The sequence below is a fragment of the Balaenoptera acutorostrata genome, chromosome 6 (assembly GCF_949987535.1).
Source record: "Balaenoptera acutorostrata chromosome 6, mBalAcu1.1, whole genome shotgun sequence".
In the NCBI taxonomy this organism is placed as follows: domain Eukaryota; kingdom Metazoa; phylum Chordata; class Mammalia; order Artiodactyla; family Balaenopteridae; genus Balaenoptera; species Balaenoptera acutorostrata.
The window spans coordinates 32,471,092-32,493,477 of record NC_080069.1 but is presented as its reverse complement, the minus strand read 5'-3'; the positions used below and the strand labels follow the sequence as shown (position 1 = coordinate 32,493,477).

General features: G+C 40.7%; 1 pseudogene; it reads left to right on the top strand.

Moving 5' to 3' along the window:
- The first annotated feature begins 513 nt into the window (after positions 1 to 513).
- Positions 514 to 22,386, top strand: part of LOC130708510 (serine palmitoyltransferase 1-like) — a 55,205-nt pseudogene continuing 33,332 nt past the window's right edge.

Here is a 22,386-nt window from a genome sequence, read left to right as displayed (position 1 = left end):
GTAACAGGTGAAAAAGTAGAAAAAACCTAAGTGTTCACCAATAGGAAAATGTTTAAATAAAACGGAAAGAGAAATACACATAACAAATTATTCCAATAAATAGGCTTCTTCGTTGATTAAAAACACAAGATTTATAGCCAAAAAAAGAATGGAAGAAAAGCAAATTGTAGAACAATATTGTCCCTATGCTCCCGGTTATATTTAAGAAATCCAACCGAAGTGTGTGTGCACACCACGTTGGGATACAGAGGCTCTTGAAGGTTCCACACCAAACTCCTATATGGCTTAATACCTGCAAAGCCTTAGGCTAGGCTTTATACACAGTAAGTGCTATATAAGAGTTGTCTATTTTTTTTTACGATAATGCATTCCTGCATTACTTATGTAATTTAAAAGTAAAGAATATGTTTGCGATTGCATTAATAACTCCCTGCACCCAACTGCCTAACAAGCGCGAGGGCCATTTATTAAAATCTCTCCATCCTGAGAGCCTAGCACGGGGTCTGGCACATAAGGGCCACGTTGTGAACACCTGCTGCGGGGACCAGCCTGCCGCTTCCCACCCCTCCCCGCACCCAAGCGAGACCTCAAGTTGACCTTCCACCCCGAAACTTTCCTCAGCCAGCGCAGCCACCGGCCGCCCAGTACGCAGGCGCGAGAAGGCGGGGCCCAACTCACGGCAGCCCCGCCTTCCGGGCGTGTAGACGTCACTGGACCGCGCCGCGCAATATCTGACGTGCCTGCGGCCCGCCTGCCGGAAGGAAACCCTGGCGGCTAACTATGGCGACGGTGGCGGAGCAGTGGGTGCTGGTGGAGATGGTACAGGCGCTCTACGAGGTGAGCTTGGCGGCCCCAGGGGTCCACGACCACACCCAGCCCTGGGGAGGTGGGACGTTTTGTGTGGATTTTTGGTCTGAGGCCTGGGCAGGCCTGGCCCGGTTACGCCCGGACCCCCGGCGTCCCTCGCTGGAAAGGCTCATAGGCGCACACATTTCCCAGTGGCGGAAAGTAGGGAGGCACGGGCGGGAGCCGGAGGCGGGGGTCTCGTATTGCGCTGCTGCGAGCGCGGAGCCCTCTCCAGGTCCTGCCCGGATACAGGAGAGAGGCTAGTCAAAAACAAGAGTTGGGACTGATGGTAAAACGGAGTGATGAAAGTAGAGTGGAAAATCTCAGTCTGGAGAGGTCCCAGGGAAGACAGGTTCTCGGAACTGTGGAGCAGGGAATAGAGGAAAGAATTGTAATAAGTTGGACTTTGTTTTTGTTGGGACGTGGGGTTAGAAAGGAAGCCGAATGATTTAGGGATGTGAAATAGTTTGTCATTCTTCCCGCCTACGTCCCATCTTCTGTCTTGTAAAGATAAAATTATTTTAGTAAAAATTTAAAGAAAGACCAGTTAGGAGCTTTTTTGAAAGGCCAGCTGTTTCAAGTAGGTAAAATAATATGAAATTTAAATGTCAGTCTTGGAGAATGTTCATTCATTTGACATTTAGTGAGTTTCCATGCACTGTGCAATGGAACTTTCTGCGTGTTCTCTGAGCTGTTCAGTACAGTAGCCCACTAACCACATGTGGCTGTTAAGCACTTGAAACGTGGCTAGTGCAACTGAGGGGCTGAATTTTTCATTTAATTTAATTTAGATGTGTATTGAAATAGTTGAATGATGCTAGTGACTACAGTATTGGACAGCAGAGATCTAGATGCTAGGAATAGTGCAATGAGGGAACCGGTAGAAGTCCCTGTGCTTACAGAGCTTACATTCACTTAAAGTGAATCTGTTTTCTTTTGATAATTTTCTTAAAACTTAATATAGCGTTTACTGGTAAGGCTGATGATGCAAGATGTATTATTGCAAAACCCATCAGGACTTTTTGAAAAAAAACAGGAGAGCAAATAGAGCTTAGGTGATGTCCAACCTTAGGTAGATTATAGTGACTAAGAAGAACCACTAAAATCTATGATTTCTTTCTTAGAAATGAATAATTTCTACTATATGTTGTTGCTGCCTTTTTGAAGACTGCCCTTTGACTATGTAACTTCTCATACCCTGGTATTGACCATGAGTGAGACTTGAGAGAAGGTCTCCTTGATGTAACATTTCCTAGGGAAGAAAAGAAGCCACATTTATGATTTTTATTAATTCAGTAGACATTTCAACTTTTCTTAGGATTTCTTTGTGGAGTGGAATGTTTAGTGACTTGGACTTATGTTTGTCAACTATAATCCAATTATTGATAAAACCAAAAGGATTTTTTTAGTAGAGTCCTCATTCTTAAATGAATTATAGTCAGGAGGGATCAGCAAATTTTAAAAATAGTCTTAGATTTCTGGTTTTGCTTCTAATTTCTGTGCACAGTGTATGCAGAATTTGAGGAGTCTTGCTGTGTACCCATACATATGTAACATGTATGTAGTTTTAAAGTTATTTGTCCAATGACCTGAAAGTTTATTTATGAAATAGTCAGCAGTTTCCCTGGTCCCCGCTTCTGAACTTTTTTAACTATTGTGAATCATCATTGCTTTTTTTTTGTCTAATGTTTGAAAATAATTTGTATTTACGTTTCTAAATACCTCTTTTTTTTTTTAACATCTTTATTGGAGTATAATTGCTTTACAATGGTGTGTTAGTTTCTGCTTTATAACAAAGTGAATCAGCTGTACATGTACATATCTCTTCCCTCTTGCATAAATACCTCTTTTAAATGACTTTTCAATGACAACCTATTGGAATGTAGCACCCGATAACTGACTTATGGAGGTTTAGTTGATACCTGGAATCTTTTATATGCACTTACTGTATCTAGTTGTGTAAGACATAGAAGTCAGCCTGGCTTTTATCCTGGAAATGTTCAGTTGAAAAGAAGACCTGATGTGGATAATTTCATTAAAGTACCTTTGTGGATGTTGACATGGAACACACTACATACTTTCGGGGAACTGTGGTAGAAAAGAGACCTGCTATTTCTTTAAGCACTTATAAAGTCTTTTTTTCTCTGCCACGTTCCAAGGAGAATTTAAAGAGGCCTATTGGGGATACAGGAAATACAGTAAGTTGTGCAAAAGTCTTTGAGAATTATGGAAACTGGTGTCCAAATAATTCTCAATTTATCCATGGTATGTGGGGGTTGTAGAAGGCTTGTGAAGCTGTGAAATGTTTGTTACAGTCATTTCCCACCAGTAAAAATATAAATTACGTGAAGGATCTGATAGTTGATACTGTTTGACTATTGGAATTCTGTGTCAGATTTAATTTTAAAAATTAATTTTATTCCTAAAGATGTTTTTATTCCTAACGCTGCAGTTTTAGAGATTTTTCATGTAGGAGAAATTGCCTTCTGTTAGAAATGGGAAAAGGAATGAGTAGAAATGAAGTGCGCTTTGAAAGTAAATTTTAAGAAGTAATAAATAGGTTAAAGGTCATGGGAGCAGTATATGCAAGTGAATTAAATTTTATGTGCAGGTTTTGCAAATGTTTATTTCACTTCTTGTTTTTGCTTCTGTTTTTGACTGACTCCTAGGCTCCTGCTTATCATCTTATTTTGGAAGGAATTTTAATACTCTGGATAATCAGACTTCTTTTCTCTAAAACTTACAAGTTACAAGAACGATCTGATCTTACAGTCAAGGTAAGAAGTTAAATCTCTATTTTATTATTTGGTGTATGATTATAGTTGCTACATCTTTCGAAAAAGGACTTGTGGTGGCTCAACTATAAATGTTAAAATATTTTCTGGAATGTAAGGAAATCAGGGTAAGCAAAATACGGGGAAGCCAGGGATAAAGTGAATACACAAAGGAGTACCATGTTACAGGCCTTTATACTTTGCTAGGAGTAAACAGCAGCCTGGGAACGTACTAGATGCTGGACGGGAAGCATGGATGCATGCTGCATTTCAAATGTCCGTATACAAGAAAGATTACATGAGTTGCTCGGGAAAAGCACCACTATTCCTGAAGCCTGAATGAAAGTTTTCCCTGTAGTCTTTATAAAGGAAATTCAGAGTTAGAAAGAATCCTCCCCATCCCACTGCTCTCCACCTTCCCACCCCAAATCAAATTTTGATGTGTTCTGTATGGTAAGGGACCCAGCTCAAGCCCAAGCTAGGCAAACCTTAGGAAGCAGAAGTGTCGAGAGGACTTGCAGTCCTGCCCACTTCGAGTCTGTTAGTATGAGGGACCAAGGGGTTTGTGGAATCCCCTACCTTCTCACGCAGGTAGGAACGCTTAGTAACTGTGCCCCAGGTGTGAGAGGAAGAGCAGTTTTGACTGCAGTGTGGTTTCTGTAGCTTGGATTGTTTCCTTATCCGGCCTCTGTAGCAGTGTGCCAGAATACTACTTAGGGATACAGAGACGGTGAGAGATCTTTTCCCCAAAAAATGCCTGAAACTTTGGTTCACAAGGCAGCATTGAGTGCGGCACAATGATGGAGCACAGCTCTTTTCTGGAGCATTCACAGAAGGAAGTGCAAGTGGAATGGAATTACAGCAATGTGGCAGTTGTTTCCCTGGTTTCACTGGCTGCCCCTGCTGTCCTGATCATTCATATTTGTCATGAGATGGTCAGGCAGTATCCCCCCTAGGGGATAAGGGATATGCAGCAAATGGTTCTTAGGGCAAGTAAGTTTTGGAAACCTGGGTAAAGAAGACTAAAGAGGTGTCTCATTGCATGATTTCTTGTAACCTTTAATATGACAGTGGCTATCTGAACTGCTGTTTGGAGAACTGCCCTAAACTTGACCGTAGATCCGCAGCCCCGCCTGTGTTTTATGAATACCGTGTGAGGCGAGTGTGCCATAGGCCACACCTCTGATGGTGTCGCAGCAGGATCGGGCTCTCCGGGCCAGAAGCCCTGTCGCTGCTCTTTTCCCTTGGTATTCAGGAACTCCACGTGAATGACCGTGAGGCCATGGAATAGATTTCTAGCCCAGCTTTTTAAGGGGTTGATCATTCCTAATATTCTTAGTTTAAGTTTAAACAAGTCAGTCCACACAAATATGCATTTTAAAAGAAGGATACTGAAACATAATTTTAGGATAACTCTCTAAAAGCAGAACTTACCTAGAGCAAGATTCAGTAATCACTGACATCTTACCCTAAAAGCTGTGGAAGAAAAAAAAACGATATGAGTGTTTCTAAAGCTTAACTTATGGCAGCAAAGAAGAAATGCCCTTCTCAGTTTTATAGGTCTGCAGAGTCTCTTTTTTTATTATTAATTAATTAATTTATTTTATTTTTGGCTGCGTTGGGTCTTCGTTGCTGCGCGTGGGCTTGCTCTAGTTGCAGCGAGCGGGGGCTACTCTTCGTTGAGGTGCGCAGGCTTCTCATTATGGTGGCTTCCGTTGTTGCGGAGCACGGGCTCTAGGTGTGCGGGCTTCAGTAGTTGTGGCAGGCAGGCTCAGTAGCTGTGGCTCACGCGCTATAGAGTACAGCCTCAGTGGTTGTGGTGCACGGGCTTAGTTGCTCTGCAGCATGTGGAATCTTCCCGGACCAGGGCTTGAACCCATATCCCCTGCATTGGCAAGCGGATTCTTAACCACTGCACCACCAAGGAAGTCCCCTGCAGAGACTCTTGAATACCAGGCAATCTTGAGTTGATTCTCAAATCTGTCTCTGTGGTAGCAAGTGGACAGTATGCAGGATACATACTTCAGGCTTGTTCAGGCTGCTGTTCTGTGCAGTCATTGGCAGAAATAGATGAGGAATTTATTGGCTGATTTATTCAGCCAGCATTTTTGAGTGCCTGAGCATCAGGTGAATATGCTCCTAGCCATGCCCTAGAATTGCCTATTCTAGGATTGCCTATTCTCTATTTCTATTGGAGAAAAGTGCACAGAAGCATTTAACAGGAGTGTGAAAATAGAAGTATTGAGAGTGGGCCTATGTAAGGCAAGAATTACTGTGGCTGTCATGTTCATCAGGTGCCTCATCTCATCCTGTACATCCAGACTACATTTTCAAAATTACATTGTTTTCTAGTTCAAGAAAGGATAAGAAACTCAAAATAGTCAAAATACTTGGAATGCATGAAATAACAGGTAAAAGGAATAAAGTGGTTTTTTATGAGAAATTTCCAAACAACTAAATCCTATTACAATAATTATTATAAGAGAGTCTTTTGGTATATTTCAGTTACTTCTGAATCCTTGCCAATGGCTTGTAGAAACAGTGCTTTGTAGTCTAGTTGATCCCTTCCTGTGACAGTCATGCCTGTAAGAACTTAAGGCATGGCTGTCTGTCATATCTTGCAGTAGAGGCTGAGCTCCCTTACCTGCAGTCATGCCTCTCACCTTTGTGTTATAGACTTTTTGTTTTATCATCAGTAGCAGTTATACTTCCTACTTCCCACAGTGAAAAATCCTGAACATAGAAATACAGTTTTTAAGAAATTTCCAGTCAGCCACAAAGCTTCATGGAAAAAGAGCCTTTAGCCTGAGATAAGGAAAGAGGTGAGGGGTTAAGAGCACAAAACTCAATAGTGATTCTGTGTCATTTCCAGGCACAGCAGCTGGACGTGTGTGTCTAGCAGTGTGTTCATTATGATGGTTCCATTACAACGAACAGCTTAGATACCGCTAGAGTTGCTGTCCAGTAATTAGCACTGCACTGTATTTTAACTGCTTTTCTCCTGTAGGAAAAGGAAGAATTGATTGAAGGGTGGCAACCAGAACCTCTTGTTCCTCCTGTCTGAAAAGACCATCCTGCTCTCAACTACAACATCGTTTCAGGGTAAATTGTTTTTGCTAGTCAAGGGCTTATATTTGGTTTCCTGTAGGAAACCAAAGTATACAGTGGTTTATATAGTATTCCTTTTTTAACTGAAATAAGATTTTTAGAAATTTCTGGAGATCAGAAACTGCTTTTTAATAGTCTCCAATTTGGGTTTCTGAGTTTGTCCCTTTTTAAAAATATATATATATATATTTTTTTTAAAGTAATACACACATGTAATATTTCAAATGGGAAGACAGTTAAAATGAAAAACAGCATTCCTACTTTTTCCCACCTGGATTGTTTCTGATTTTAGATCTGTTGAAGGTTACCTTCATAGCTAGATATTAGCAGTATGCTTACACTACTGTTTCTTGATTGATTAATGATAGGCAGTGCCTGTTGACTTTCACAATATGAATTATGAAACTTCAGCTCACTTATGCTACCTACCTCCTGGCTTCCAATGTTTTACTTATTTTTATTTTTATTTCTTAAATTTAAGTATACAGAAAATATCAGGCACATATGTATCTACCACCCAGAAGTAATAGGTATTAACATTTTGCTCTCTTTACTTTAAATCTATTTTTTAAAAGAAATAAAACATTAGAAATGCAGTTGACCCTTGAACAGTATGGGGGTTAGGGGCCCTGACCCTCTGGGCAGTCAAAAACCTGCATATAAATTAGAGTCAGCCCTCCAGATACCCAGTTCCTCCAGATATGTGGTTCTACATCCATGGATTCAAGCAACTGTGGATCATGTAGTACAGTAGTATCTACTGTTGAAAAAATCTGTGTATAAGTGGACCTGCACAGTTCAAACCCATGTTGTTCAGGGGTCAAGTGTATCACTAAAGAAATCCCTTCCCATCTATCACTTACTCTTGCCTCCCAGGCAAGATAACCACCATCTTGAAGTTGGTAGATGTTTTTCCTTTGCTTATATTTATACTTTTGCCACAGCATGCCTGTTGCCATGAAAGTGTTTAGTATTCTATTTAAAAACATGATGTAGGATAGTCTCCTGAGTATGTCCTTCTACTTCTGGTCTGATCTGAGAGAGGCTTGTATTCTTCACTTTCGCGAATTTCTTTAGTCTCATGAAAGTTTTACTTGTCCTGAAATCAGACTTACCAATCATTAATGTTATGGTTATAAAATCCTTCCTACCACAAAGGTCTAATTTGCCTGTTTTCCATATGACAGTTAGTTGTCCCAACATTATTAGTTGAATAGTCCATTTTTTACCTACTGATTGGAAATTTCCCTTCTTTCATATGTCAAGTTCCCTTATAAAGGATCTGTTTCTGGCTTTATTTCTATTCTTTTGGTATATTTATCTCTCCCTGTGCCAGAACCTCGCTTATACCACAGCTTAATAATAGGCCTTGACTAGAGTGAGTCCTTCACCTCCTTGTTCTTCACAATTGTCTAGGCTATCCTTGACTCTTCACTATGAGTTTAGGTTTAGCTGCTCAGATTTGACCAGAAAATGGGTTTGGGTTTGTGACTAGTAATGCATTGAATTTATGGATTAATTTGGAGAGAATTGGTATATTGCTAATACTGAATCTCTTCACCACGTACCTTGTGTGTCACTTGTATACTTAGGTCTTTTATGTCTCTGAGAGAAGTTACATAACGTTCTTCATAAAGATTTTGCTTAACTTTTTTTTTCCTACTTTTTATTTGGAAATAATAGTAGATTCACATGCAGTTGTAAGAAATAATACAGAGAGATTTCATATACCCTTCATCAGTTTCCCCCAATGGTAACATCTTGCTTAACTATAGTACAGTATCACAACCAGGAAATTAACATTGCATATCTTTTAATAGCTTCGTCTCTGGGTTCCAAAGAGTTTTCACTTCTGTCATGAGGCATCATTTTCTTCTTGTTTCTGTGTTATTGCATTGGCTAGGATACCTACCATGCAGTGTTGAATAGGAGTGGTAACAAGGGCCTCTGTATCTTGTTCCGGATGGCTTTTAAGGGATAACCTGTATGGTGTTATAGGCCTTCCTTTCTCTTCCTAGTTTGCTAAGGGAACTTTTTGTTAGTTTTAAAGTCAGTGTTAAATTTTATTAATTTTTTTTTTTTATTTATTGAGATGGTTGTGACTTTTCTCCTCTAATCCATTGCTATATTAAATTGTACTGATCGATGTTTTTTACATTAATTAAGCATATACATAAATTTTTATGAGAAAAATTGCAGGCAACCATGCCACTCATCCTCACCCCAGATCTCAGCTCTGTAGACTTGCAGAAAGATGGGAGATTTACTCTCCGGAAAGGCTAAATATCAATTGAAAGTCCTAAGAATGTGTGAGGAGGCGGGTGCCATTCTAGAACAGAAAGCAAGTATATAATGAATAATGGGATGCTAATCCCGTTTCCTCCAACTCAGCTTTCAGAACGTTGGCAACCAGATTTATATCCTCATATACACCTCACTGGAGGATTCCTCTCTGGTGAAACTCAAAGTCAAGAGAATAAAAACAGAAAATTTTGAGTTTGGGGTCTCCACAGATGAATAAACAAGTCTGTGTCTCATTATCATAGAGTGAAGCCCACCATTTACAAAGAAGCCAAGCCCATTTACACAGTGCTTGCAATTAGCATTTCAGTGTCTTACTCTTAAAAATGTGTGGACAACCTTAAATTATGGTCCATTGATTTTCAACAGAATGCTGAGACAATTCAGTAGGGAAAGAATACTCTTTTTAACAGATTGTGATGGGACAACGGGATATACACATGTAAAAGAATGATGATGGACCCTGACCTCACACCATGTGTAAAAATTAGCTCAAAATTAATCATGGGCTTAAATTTAAGAGCAAAAACTATAAGTTCTTAGTTTAGAAGAAAGAAAACAAAAGAGTAAATCTTCATAATCTTGGATTGGCCAGAGATTTTTAGATACCACACAAAAGCACAAGCAGCAAAAGAAAAAATAGACAAACTGGACTTCATTAAAATTAAAAACATTTGTGCTTCAAAGTCCACTACTAGAGAAATGATACAAAACCCCACAAAATGGAAGAAAATATTTTCAAGTCATATATTTGTTAAGGGGCTAGTATCCAAAATATTAAATATATAAAAAGAACTCTTACAACTCAGTGATAAACCCTATTTAAGCATGACTATTTGGTTAATTTTTATTAATTTTTGGATTTTTTTTTTTTTTGCTAATATTTGGTATTTTTAGCATCAGTATTGAAAAATGAGTTTAGTCTTTTTCTTTTCCCTTACTGTGCTGGCCCAGCTTTGGTATCAGAGGTATATTAGTCTTATAGTTTTCCTGGCAACACTATTTGTGTTTGTTCTGTTGAGCATAGATTTTTAATCATGAATTTAATGTCTTCAGTGAGTTTTTAAAGCTGTTCATATTTCCTTTTTGAGTAAGTTTTTGTTACTGCCATTTAGTAATTGTTCATTTCTTCTTTTGTTTTCAAATGCATTGGCATGAAGTAGTTCATAGAAGTAGTTCATGAAGTAGTTCATAGTAGCTCCTTTCATATTACTTCTTCTGCCCTGGGTCCTGGAGTGTTTGAGATTTTGTGTGCAGTCTCTGTTTCCCACAGCACTCTGGCTCTCCCTAGAGGAAGCTCCACTGACCTTCAAAACCAAATGTTTGGGACTTCCCTGGTGGTCCAGTACGAATCCACCTTACAGTGCAGGGGACCCGGGTTCAATCTCTGGTCAGGGAACTAAGATCCCCCATGCAGTGTTGCAACTAAGCCCATGCACCACAACTACACCGAGCCCACGCGCCTCAACTAGAGAGCCCACGTGCTGCCAACTACAGAGCCCATGCGCTCTGGAACCCCTGCGCCACAACTACAGAGCCCACACACCCCAGAGCCTGCGCGCCACAACTAGAGAAGAGAAAATCTGCACACCACAACTTGAGAGAAGCCCACGTGCCACAACGAAAAATCCCGCATGCCTCAATGAAGATCCCGCATGCCTCAACTAAGACCTGGTGCAGCCAAAAATAAATAAAATAAGTAAATAAATAATAAATTAAAAAAAAAACGCAAATGTTTTGGGGGTTCATCTTCCTGGTGCAGGACATCCAGACTGGGGAACCTCTTGTCGGGCTCAGACCCCTCACTCCTTGGGAAGGGCTTCTGCAATTGTAATTATTCTCCCATTTGTGGATCACCTACCTGCGGGTATCGGTCTTGACTATACCATGTCTGCACCTCGCCTACCCATCTCATTGTGATTCCTTCTTTATATCTTTAGTTGTGGAAGATTTTGTCTGCTAGTCTTCAGGTCATTCTTATTGATAGCTGCTCTGTAAATAGTTGTAATTTTGGTGTGCCCATGGGAGGAGGTGAGCTCAGGGTCTTCCTAGTCTGCCATCTTGGCCACTCCCAATGCAATAAGTTATTATTTATTTATTTATTTTTGGCTGCGTTGGGCCTTCATTGGTGCACGTGGGCTTTCTCTAGTTGTGGCAAGTAGGGACTACTCTTCGTTGTGGTGCACAGGCTTCTTGCTGTGGTGGCTTCTCTTGTTGAGGGCTCTAGGCGCACAGGCTTCAGTAGTTGCAGCATGTGGGCTCAGTAGTTGCAGCACACGGGCCCTAGAGCGTGCAGCTTCAGTAGTTGCGGTGCGTGGGCTCAGTAGTTGTGGCTCGAAGGCTCTAGAGTGCAGGCTCAGTAGTTGTGGAGCACGGGCTTAGTTGTTCTGTGACATGCGGGATCTTCCCCGACCAGGGATCAAACCTGTGTCCTCTGCATTGGCAGGTGCATTCTTAAACACTGCGCTACCAGAGAAGTCCCAATAAATTATTTTTTAATTAAGGTGTGTACATTGTTTTTTAGACATAATGCTGCTGTACACTTAATAGACTACAGTATGGAGTAAACATAACTTACATGCACTGGGAAACCAAAAAATTCATGTGGTTCTCTTGATTGCTATACTTGCTTCATTGCAGTGGTCTGGAACCGACCCCGCAGTATCTCTGAGGTGTTCCTGTATACACAATTTTCTTGAGTTCTGGATTCTTTCAGTCGTCCGGTTGTCTGTTCTCCCTCAAGTGCCAAACCTGTTGTTAATGGGGGTCTGTAGTATTAGTTTATTTCTGGTAAAGCACCATTGTCCTATTTCTAAGTTCACTTATGTGATTACTGACTCTCACTAATAGTGTGGTTGTGGGTTTTGGCTGGGAAGGGTTTTATTTTCCCTCCTTTGACTCTTCTGAAGCCTTGTTGTGGAGATGTCTTTCTGTATCGGTTTTATTTGCCTCTGTGAGCAACTTTGAAGTGTCTTCAGCTCCAGTATTCCTGTGTTAAGTGCCCTGTCTGGCTTACTGCTGCAAGCCTGCGTGGGGCACAGGTGCTAGCCTTCCACTTCTCATGGAAACTGTTTTCCTTTCCTGCCCCATGTGCTAGGCAGAAACAAGGTGTCTGCATCCCTACGTCATGCTGGCAGCTTATCGACTCTGGTCAGGGGCTTTGGGTGTACTTATTCCTGATAGTTTGATTTCTCTGTGTGTCACAGTTTTTGTAGAATGGCCTCAACTTTCACAGCAGCAACCGTTAGTACAGACTTGTCTACGTGGATATTTTGTTTTTTCATCTTTTTGTGGGTGCCAACACCTCCACATCAGGGAGGACTTACGAAACTAAAGAAGTCCTGGGAAGTGGGAAACTAAATAACAGTGGATTGTTTGAAAGAGAAGAAGCTCTTGAAGCAATAGGAAAAAAGAAGAAAATATGTAATGAACACCTCTTACAATGACAAGTTGAGAGATGAAGAAATTGAGGCTTATGCAGGCCAGGTAACATCCCTGAGTTTCTGAAGTGGTCAGTAGCCATAATACTGACGGGACCTGCCTGACTCCACAACCATGTTCTTTTCACCGAGTCTTGTGTGAGTTCATCTGCTTTTGTGAATTTACTTCAAGTAGTCATTCTTTTCCTTCCCTGGTTTCCCAGCATCTTCCGTTATTTTTCTCATAGAAAACCAGTTCTGTTAAAACATACCAGTGAGAGTGGTGTTCCCCCGTCTTTTCTGACCAAAGTGCATTTTACAGAGCAGCCCAGTGCACAGAGCAACGCATGTGTAGAACAGTTCCGTGCCACCGTCCTTTCCCTGGCCCTGTTGGTGCATTTCCATTCCATCCTATTCTTATGGTTTACTTTAGGTGAAATAGGCTGGCTGTGACTAAGTGAATTGATCTCACAACCCTTTAATAGCTCATGTCCCATAGTTTGGCCAGTGTTCTTGAAGCATGACTTAAAGCTAGAGTATTTGTCAGCAGAGGACATAATAGGTTGTCTCCTCAAGAGCCCATCTCTTGTCTCAGCTGAACTCAATCCATGCTTCTCCTATGCAACTGGCCACTCTATTTTCCCCCCTTTTTGGATGAGGGGGATTCCTTTTAAATGGTATTCCAGCATTAACTTTAGAAATTGGGAACAGCGCTTACTTATTTTGGTGGCTTCCTGTAGGTAACATGTAATTTTTTTTTAATATTTATTTATTTTTATTTATTTATTTATTTTGGCTATGCCGGGTCTTAGTTGCTGCATGCGGACTTCTTAGTTGCTGCATGCAGACTTCTTAGTTGCAGCGTGCATGCGTGATCTAGTTCCCCACCAGGGATCAAACCCAGGCCCCCTGCATTGCGAACGCAGAGTCTTACCCACTGGACCACCGGGGAAGTCCTAGTAACATGTATTTTTAAACCACTTAACTGTAAGATTGTTGCTTGCTCTGCCTCTTCATACCTTTGATCTTGATCTTTTTATGTTTCCTCCCTGTTTGTCTCATTCCAGGTACTTTATTTAGCAGCTTCTTTCTTAAGTGAGTTTTAAAGCTAAAGCAACGGTGTGCCAGTAATCTGTTCATCGTGGAATTCCAGCTCACTTTTCTATCTAAGTCGTGCAGGGTGACCTACTAAGAGTAGAACTAATGACCGAGTGTCTGATTTTTAATATACTCTTGTCTAATTTTACTTTTTAAGAATAAAAAGAGAGATAGGAGGCTAGAATGCAAACAGAGTAGAATGGCAACACTTGTGTGTCCTGTCGCCTTCCCTCTTCTGGACAGCTGATAATGTGTGTCCTGTAACAAGAATGACTGCTGAAGTATACCACTCTTGTCTCTTTCCCCAGCCCTCCAAGCCATAACATTGTGGTGAATGGAAAAGAATGTATAAACTTTGCCTCATTCAATTTTCTTGGACTGTTGGATAACCCTAGGCTCAAGGTAAGTAGCACATATGCTGAAGTGGACAGATAACATGACTGACATAAGCATCTGGACATAAAATAAGAGACAAATGCAGAATATCAGAAAGGGCTGTGTAAGTACTTACTCTTTACTCTTTAGTGACAGAGCTGTAACCTAGTTTTCAACAAAGGGAGGAAAGGGTGTCCTAATGTGGCTTAGTGTTGGGTGACAACCAGAGAACTATATGAACCAGACCCAGGTAATAGTTGGAGATGTATCTAGGAAATTGCTTCATCTCCTGTTGGGATTGTGGGCCAGTAAACATTTTTTGAGGAAAGACCTATGCCCACAAATGCCAGAAAGTGCGAATGCATTGAGTTAACCAGGTTTTAATGATCAAGCTAATATAACTTTTCCATGTTTTAAGTCGTATACCTAAGTCTTCCCACCCCTCTTTTCTTGATATCCTGTTAGAATGGTCTTAGTACTAAGAAAGGGAAAGCCAGGGTACTGGGGAGCTATGTGGGTTAAAGAATAGGAAATGTCATTTTTAAACTGTTGAAGATATATTATTACAGTCTAATTTTTTTTTTTTACTTTCACGAAGGCAGCAGCTTTGGCATCTCTGAAGAAGTGTGGTGTGGGAACTTGTGGACCTAGAGGATTTTAGGGCACATTTGGTATGTTTTCTGTCATATTTTTCAGACTACTGCTTTCAAGAATTAAGATTCAGTTTGATTTCAGAACTCCTTGGAAAAGGTATCCTTAATGAGTTGTGGTAATAAGCTGGCGAACTTTCTAGATTTTGTGTTTGAGATCATTGGTAGGAGCTGCACTGGTCTGGGGCTGACTGTCCCTGTGGAGAAGAGCCATAGGTACCTAAGGCACACTGTCTCAGTAGGGCGAAGCCCGAGCTCTTGCTGCATTTGCCCCAGGAGACAGTGGTGTGAGGAAACTGTTTCTGCCGGGCATGACAGTTGTAAGGGGAGGCGTCCGGCTGTGAGTGGCTCTGCTCTTGGTAGTCGTGCAGGAACCCAGATTCTCCCTGTCTCGTTGCTCTAGGCCTGAGGGCACCATCTTTGTCTGTGTGGCCGAAGCCAGGTGATGAGTATGGGGGAGCAGGCGTGCAGGGCATGGGTACCTGTTCAGGTGGGCGGGTGGGGTTGCTCATCATTCTGCCCACATTCTGTTGGTGAGAACATAACCCAGGTCACGTCTCCCAGCAGAGGGGCTGGAAAGTTGCTCTAGCTGGGCGGCCACCACGTGCCGGGAGGAAAGTGAGAACGGATTTGGGGGATGGGGCAGGTCATACACTGTGTAGCCCTTTTCTTTCTGGAATGAAGACAAAGGATCATTGATTTCCTTGTGTGTGAATGACCTGGAGATGGGCTAACTACATATTAGGATGAGAGTGTGATTTCAAACACTATGAACTCCCTAAATCGGAGTCATCAAAGAAGACCCTGGAATTTTATGGTGGTTTTTTATTAAACGTATATGGTTCTTTGATTCTGAAAATTTCAAAAATGTTGTTAAATAATTTTCCAAATGAGTGTATTACTGGAAATAACATTCTGGTTTACAAAATGTCAGAGGGTAGGGACAATGGGGCCAGGGAAGTCTCTTTTGTCTTCTCTACTTATTTTCATTTCTGGGTCTTTGTTTTTTTCACTTTAACAGTTAAGATGTTTTTATTTAAGGGAGCACCTTTCTTTATCCCTTAGCTAATTTAGTGGTTAAATTATTTTTATTGGAAACAGATGATGGGAGTTGGTGTCCAAGAATCCTACAGCTGGAAAGGATCTTTAAAATCTTGTATTCCAGCATCCCAGCTAGTCAGAAGAATAGAAAGCTCAGAGAGGTTAAGTGACTTCCTCATGGTCACATAGCTAATTAATTTCAGCCCTAAAACTAGAAAATAAGTATTCTGATTTGCAATATTAATGGCAAGATCAAAGACTTAAAAGAGCTCAGATCAGAGGCTCCCTCTTTCCTCTAGCCTAGTGCAAACATGATTTGTTTGCCTGCTTTTTATTGGTAGGGTATTATTTCCTTCATAAGAATTAGAAAACTAGAAAAGGCATTTTTTTTACAGGGTTGTTTGTTGTAATCTGATCAACAAGGCTTTCTTTCCATGATCTGCTTGCGGGGTAAAGAAATTTTTTCTTGAAAGCCTCTCTTTCTAGTAGATTTTATTTGCATGTGTGGCCTTGGCTCTTGCTCGGGAGTTAAATCTGAGAAGACCGATAAGAGATTTATTGCTAAATTTAGTGGAAAAAAAGTTTCAAATCTTCAAGACCAGTTTTCCCAGAGCTATGGAAATATGTTGTTTTAATTGCCCAGTCAATTTTTCATTTGGGTCACCTGAAATACGTGTAATAGGATGCTGTGTGCCTCTAAACTTGGGGGGGGTCGTTAAATTAATGATTTAAAAATTTTTTAAGTTAAATATAGTTGACATACAATATTATGTTAGTTTCAGGTATACTATATAGTGATTTGACATGCATACATTATGAAATGATCACCATGGTAAGTCTAGTAACTGTCTGTCCCCAAAGTTATTACAATATTTTTGGCCATATTCCTTATGCTGTATGTTACATCACCATTGCTTATTTATTTTATAACTGGAGCTTTGTACCTCTTAATCCCCTACACCTAATTTTCCCCACCCCTGATCCCCTTTCCCTCTGGCAACCACCCCTTTGTTCTGTGTATCTGTGAGTCTGTTTTCATTTTGTTTTATTTTGTTTGTTTGTTTTGTTTTTTAGATTCCACATATTAGTGAGATCATATGCTATTTGTCTTTCTCTGTCCAACTTATTTCACTTTTCATAAAACCCTCTTGATCCATCCTAAATTAATTTTCTTGATTGAATAATTCAATCCATGATATAAACCTCAAAGATTTAAAGAGATAGTGAAGTCTTCTCCCCACTGCCATTCCACCCCCAAAAAAGCCAGCTGCTATCAGTAGTTTCTTGTTCATTCTTCCAGGCTTTTTTCAGTGTGTGCAAACCACTTCCATACATTTTCCCCCCCGTTTTACAAAAATGGTAGCATACCACATACATGTGGTGTGCTGTTCAAGTGCGTTTTAAATTTAAATTGGATTTCATCTTTCAAGTGTCTGAATAGGCCACCAGAGTCAATATAATGAACACATAATTGTGTATTAGCTACTCTGAACTACTTACTGGTCACTGTGTCATCCTTATCCTAATGTAGTTGAAGGTTCAAACAGACTGTGGTATCTGGACAAAGGTTGAAGGTTAATTGGCAGTGTGATGGTTTTGTAATAAGACACCAAACCTACAGCTTGGAGTAATGTGTATTGTTTTTTGAGTACATTGTCCTTCCTGTAAACTTGTTTTGTTCCTTTTCAGCAGTTGCCCATGCTTGCTTATCATCTTTTTTCCTTTCTTTATGTGTATATCGTATGTATTTTTACTTGGTTTTCCAACAGGGTTATTTTCTATGTTTTTCCTTATTCTGGAACTAATCACTTAAATTACTGTAGTTATGTTAAATTACCTTGAAATTTCAGTGTTAGATAAGTTCAAGAAGCTACTTGAGGTCAGCTAAGGCTATATTTTAAATCTCTAAAATACCCTTGGGACTTCCCTGGTGGCGCAGTGGTTAAGAATCTGCCTGCCAATGCAGGGGACACAGGTTCGAGCCCTGGTCCAGGGAGATCCCACATGCCATGGAGCAACTAAGCCTGTGTGCCATGACTACTGAAGCCCGTGCACCACAACTCCTGAAGCCCGCGTGCCTAGACCGTGTGCTCTGCAACAAAGAGTAGCCCCCCACTCGCCACAACTAGAGAAAGCCTGCGCACAGCAACGAAGACCCAACACAGCCAAAAATAAATAAATAAATTTATTTTAAAAATAAAAAAAATAAAATACCCTCTATAATTAAAGTATTCTGAATATTTAGGGTACATTTGCCCTTTGTACTGAGCATTAAAGCAGAAGTGAACTTCCCTTTCCTCTCATTTTAGTAGCTTACATGTGAGGCTAGGGTCTCTTTCCCAGGCCCACCAAAAGGTTGCTTTTGATTTTGGCTTTTTCTTTTCCTGGAAGTACTAATATCACTCAGGCATCTGTTTTCAGTGATGAAAATGCTCCCTCTTTTAGCTCTTTTCTCAACTTTTCAGATAGTGAATGAAAATCACTTATTGGAAAAGTAAATTTCCTTATTAAAACATTTTCTGTTTATTATTTCATAGTAACATATTAGATGATACTAGATGATTAACACAGAAAAAGAAAATTGACAGTTGAATTAAAATTCTTCTAGTTTCTGAGGCTAAATGTTCTCCTGCCTCCTGAAGGCCCAGCAGGTTCTTAAAATAGTCTTGTGAGGACTGTGTGGATCCGAAGTTTTCCACCTTCTCATCTTATTGTTTTAATGTGTAGTTTAGAATCAGTCAAGTGATTTTATCAGGTTGTGGAGCCTTCCTTTCCTCTAAGGCTAATGGGGCCCCTGTGCACTTTGATAGTTTCTCTTGTTGAACCTCTCTGATTGTTTTGTTTGTAATGCATTCAGATCTCATTTACATGTGGTTTATCCCTGTGCTTAGGATCTGCTTTGCATACATGATGCCTTCTTGACTCTTTGGTCTTACACTAAATCAAAAGACAATTAGTGACATAGTTTCATGGTGAGAGATAGTGGCATGTAATTGTGTTCTAGAGCCAATAGTAAACAATTGTTCATTTGTTTATTTTAAAAAATATTTTCTCTCTGTTGTAGGACCATGACTGCATGTTTTAGTAGGAAGGGCATTTGGTCATAAAATTCCTAGATCTGCCACTTCTTCCTACCAGTCATGGAATTGTAGTTTTCGCAGTGTAGGCAGGGAATGATCTTAGTTGCACAACTTAGAACATTTTGGTAAGAATCACATAAGATACCGTATGTGAAAACATTCTGGAAAACATTCAGCACTGTTTTTAATGTTCTAATGAGTACATAGGTGATATTTGTACTTTTAAGAAAATTGTCCAAGTCTCAAGGGATTTAAAAAAAGTATGTAACACAAAAATATGGAGATTTTAAGAGAAAATATAGTTGGTTGTTTTTAAACTGTTCTAAAGTTGGGTATTTCATAGTCTTTCCTCTGAAAAACAATCAAGAAGGCCATAACACCTCCTTTTATTCTGATAAATAGGAACTTGAACAAGTGGCTTTAATATAAGATAGTCCTTAAATATCCAGGATTTGGATAACTTAATTAGCAGATAGCGTACCTTTTTTCCTTCTAAAAGATTACTTTTTTTTATTCTACAAATATTGAGTTAATTGAACAAACACCAGCATGTTGCTTTTTCGATGCCAGACATTGTTCTGAGTGTTTTATAAGCATTCTCTTGCGGTTCTCCTAACAATCCTTTGAGGCAGGTAGAACTGTTAACCATTTGACAGGGGAAGGACCTGAGAGGCACAGAGCAGTTTTGGGCCTGTCCATAGTTCACACCTGGCAATGAGGGAGCCCAGATCTGAACCCCCTGTGATGACTGCCATGGCCAGGCCTTGTGTTTGGTGTGGGGCATCCTGCCCTGGCCTTGCCTCCCATCTGTTACGTTCTGGTGAGGGAGCAGGTGCCAGAAAGGGCAGCAAGTGCTGAGAAGACACAGAGGCTTTCTGGTCACCTTCCTCCGTGGCCTCTTGCCTACCATATTGGTTCCTAACAGTGAATGAGAGAATGACGCATGCAAATCTGTGGCACTAATTGTTGAAATGGATCATACACACAGAAGATAGGCATCCAAAGTTAAAGAACATGCCCTGGTAGTTTTTCTGTTTGCTGCCTCCCCCGCCCTTGGGTTAAGAGTTTCTTCCTTGCAGAGTAGCTATCAGACATCAAAAGAAGTTATGCAACTGTCCGTGTTTACCTGTCACAAAACCTGCTTTGCAAGGCTGACATCAGCTAAAACCCAGTGTCTTTAGATAGGAGGAGGAAAGGCCCATCTTTTTTAAACTTTTGGGACTAGGCAAGAACCAGTAAGTCATTGATTTATTGTAGAGGGATTCTTCTTACCACTTTATGGCAATGACATAAAAATGGCTATGAGTATGTATAATGAGAATACTAACATAATTTTTATCAACTGGGTAGCTAACTCTAAAGCCCTAAAACAAAGCCAAGATTGTTTTACTGTTTTATTGCTAATCAATGAGGAGAGTCATTTAGAGCTACAGAATGATTTAAAATCCTTTTTTGTAGTTGGCAAAAACAGTTTGTCTGTATCCATAGCATGTTTTTTTCTTTTTAAAATGGAGATACTGAATGAGAGCAATTCACTGTGGCTTGGGTTGTCCATCTGCTAGCTAAATTGTTGAGATTTGGGATAGATAATTCCCAGTTCAGAGGCAGCATTGTAATTTGAAGGAGGCCTCCTATGGGGGACCTGCCCTCCTGTCTCATCAGAAGTGAGAGGCAGCAGAGTGGTGGGGACCTATCTGTGGGCAGGGTGCTCAGAGAGCACTAACAAAGAGGAAAGGAAGACATGCCTGAGACACGCCCGTGCTCAGCTGCATGGACGTAGCTGGTTCTCTGGTGCTTTGCTGCTTTCCTCGTTCTTGCCAGACTTTGCCTGCAACACTTCCCTGGCAGCATATCTCGTGGAAGGGCGGGCAGTCAGGAGCAGGATCAAGTCTTCAGACTTGGTGGTGTTGATGTCACAGATTTGATGCTTGAAGAGCTAAGCACTCTTTTGGTGCCATTTTGATCAACCGGGATGCATTCTTCTACACGTTACTGTGAAATCTCGTATTTATTTAGTGTTGCTCTAATGAAAGTGTCACTTCTATAAAAATGACTACCTGATTGGTAATGGAAATCAAATGGTATTTCATGTGTTTTTTATGTAATAAGCTATGTTGGTATACATTTTAACTTATAAATGGGAAGAAGCATGCCTAGTTGTTTATCATTACTTGATGGGATAAATTGGCCTGGGATAAATAGTTCATTTTCACAATTCTATATCATCCTTTAAGAAGTCTACAAATGAAGTGGTCTTCAATTTATTTTATTATTTGGATATTGCTGCTAAATTTTCTAATTCCTCACTATACCTCTCTTGCCATCAAACTGAGGTGTCGTTCGGACCCTCTGTGTCGTCTCATCTCTCACTCAGTAGCTGGCGCCCACCCCAGCAGCCTTTGGTTCACAATCGAGGGACCTCTGTGCCTTTAGTCGGAAGTCACTGTGAATGTGTTGTAGTTCTGAGTGTAGAAGGGACCCAAGTGCTTCAGACCAGGGGAGTGAAGGCACAGCTTAGCCTTGTATCTGCCCTCTGGGCTCCGAGTTCTCCATTGACAGCTGCCAGATGCTTCTCTTAGCTGTCTCACTTTGTCAAGTGGCAGAAACCCTATATTTCTCTTTGATCCAGTGCTTATCAGAGTATTTTTATGTGATACTTACTAAATGTTTGATTAACAATTGAATGAGATTGTTGGACAGCCCTCATTTAACTACTTATTAAAATTTAGTCCTTTGTGAAGTTGTATCTTTTATAATTCTTAATTTTGTCTTTTACTAGTTAAAAAGCATCACAGTAAGATTAACTTGCCTCTGATAAATCAGTGAGTGGGTTTACAGATTTTAGACACTTTATTCAAATGTTCTAAAAAGTTGTTTATTCCTGTTGCTGAGCTGACCTTACTCACTTGTTCCTCCCTGGAAGTTGGTGGAAATCTCACACTTAACAGCTAACCAGGTCTCTGTTGGAAATATTTAGTCCACTCAGTGTCCAGCCTTGTATCCAGCTGGGTTAAGTTGTTTCTTTTGTATATCTCAGTCCTGCAGGTCTTTTCCCTCTCCCCCTTCTCACCAGGAATGTCTCTGGTAGGGAGGGGCATACTTGGAGGGAAGGCTGATGCTGAAGGCGTCTCCTGGAGCGAGGCTCCCAGCCACAGGTCCTCGACATCTGAGCCGGAGGGCTCTGCCGGGCCATCAGCCCTCTCCACCGCCCCTCACTGGGGAACGTCTGGGTCCCCCTGCCACTGCCTACACTTCTGAGTTCCCCTCAGTGGACATGCCGTGGCTCTGAAAGTCTGCCTTTACTCCTCAGAGTTCCTCGTTTCTCCCATGAAGCTCCAAGGCTGGAGGGGCCTGGCTGCATCCTTCCTGTATCAACTTCTGAGTTCTCTTTGCACAGAGCATGTGGTAAAACTCTGATCTCGTTCTCCAGACTTGGGTCCTGCTGTAGTTAAAAGAGCTAAAGAAAGTTTAAAAAAATTTTCTCTGCCTCATTTTAAGACACTTGGAAGTTTTCTAGTTCACAGCCAGCTGGTACACTATTTATTTTAGACATCGCTGGTCCCTCCATCCCAGGGTGTGAAGCCTCATGGCTTAGCCTGGGAAGGTGAAAGGCTATATGGAACGATGATGTAAGAGAGAAAAAAAAAATACCAGTTTAATAATTACAGTTTATCCCTATAATTACATCAACATT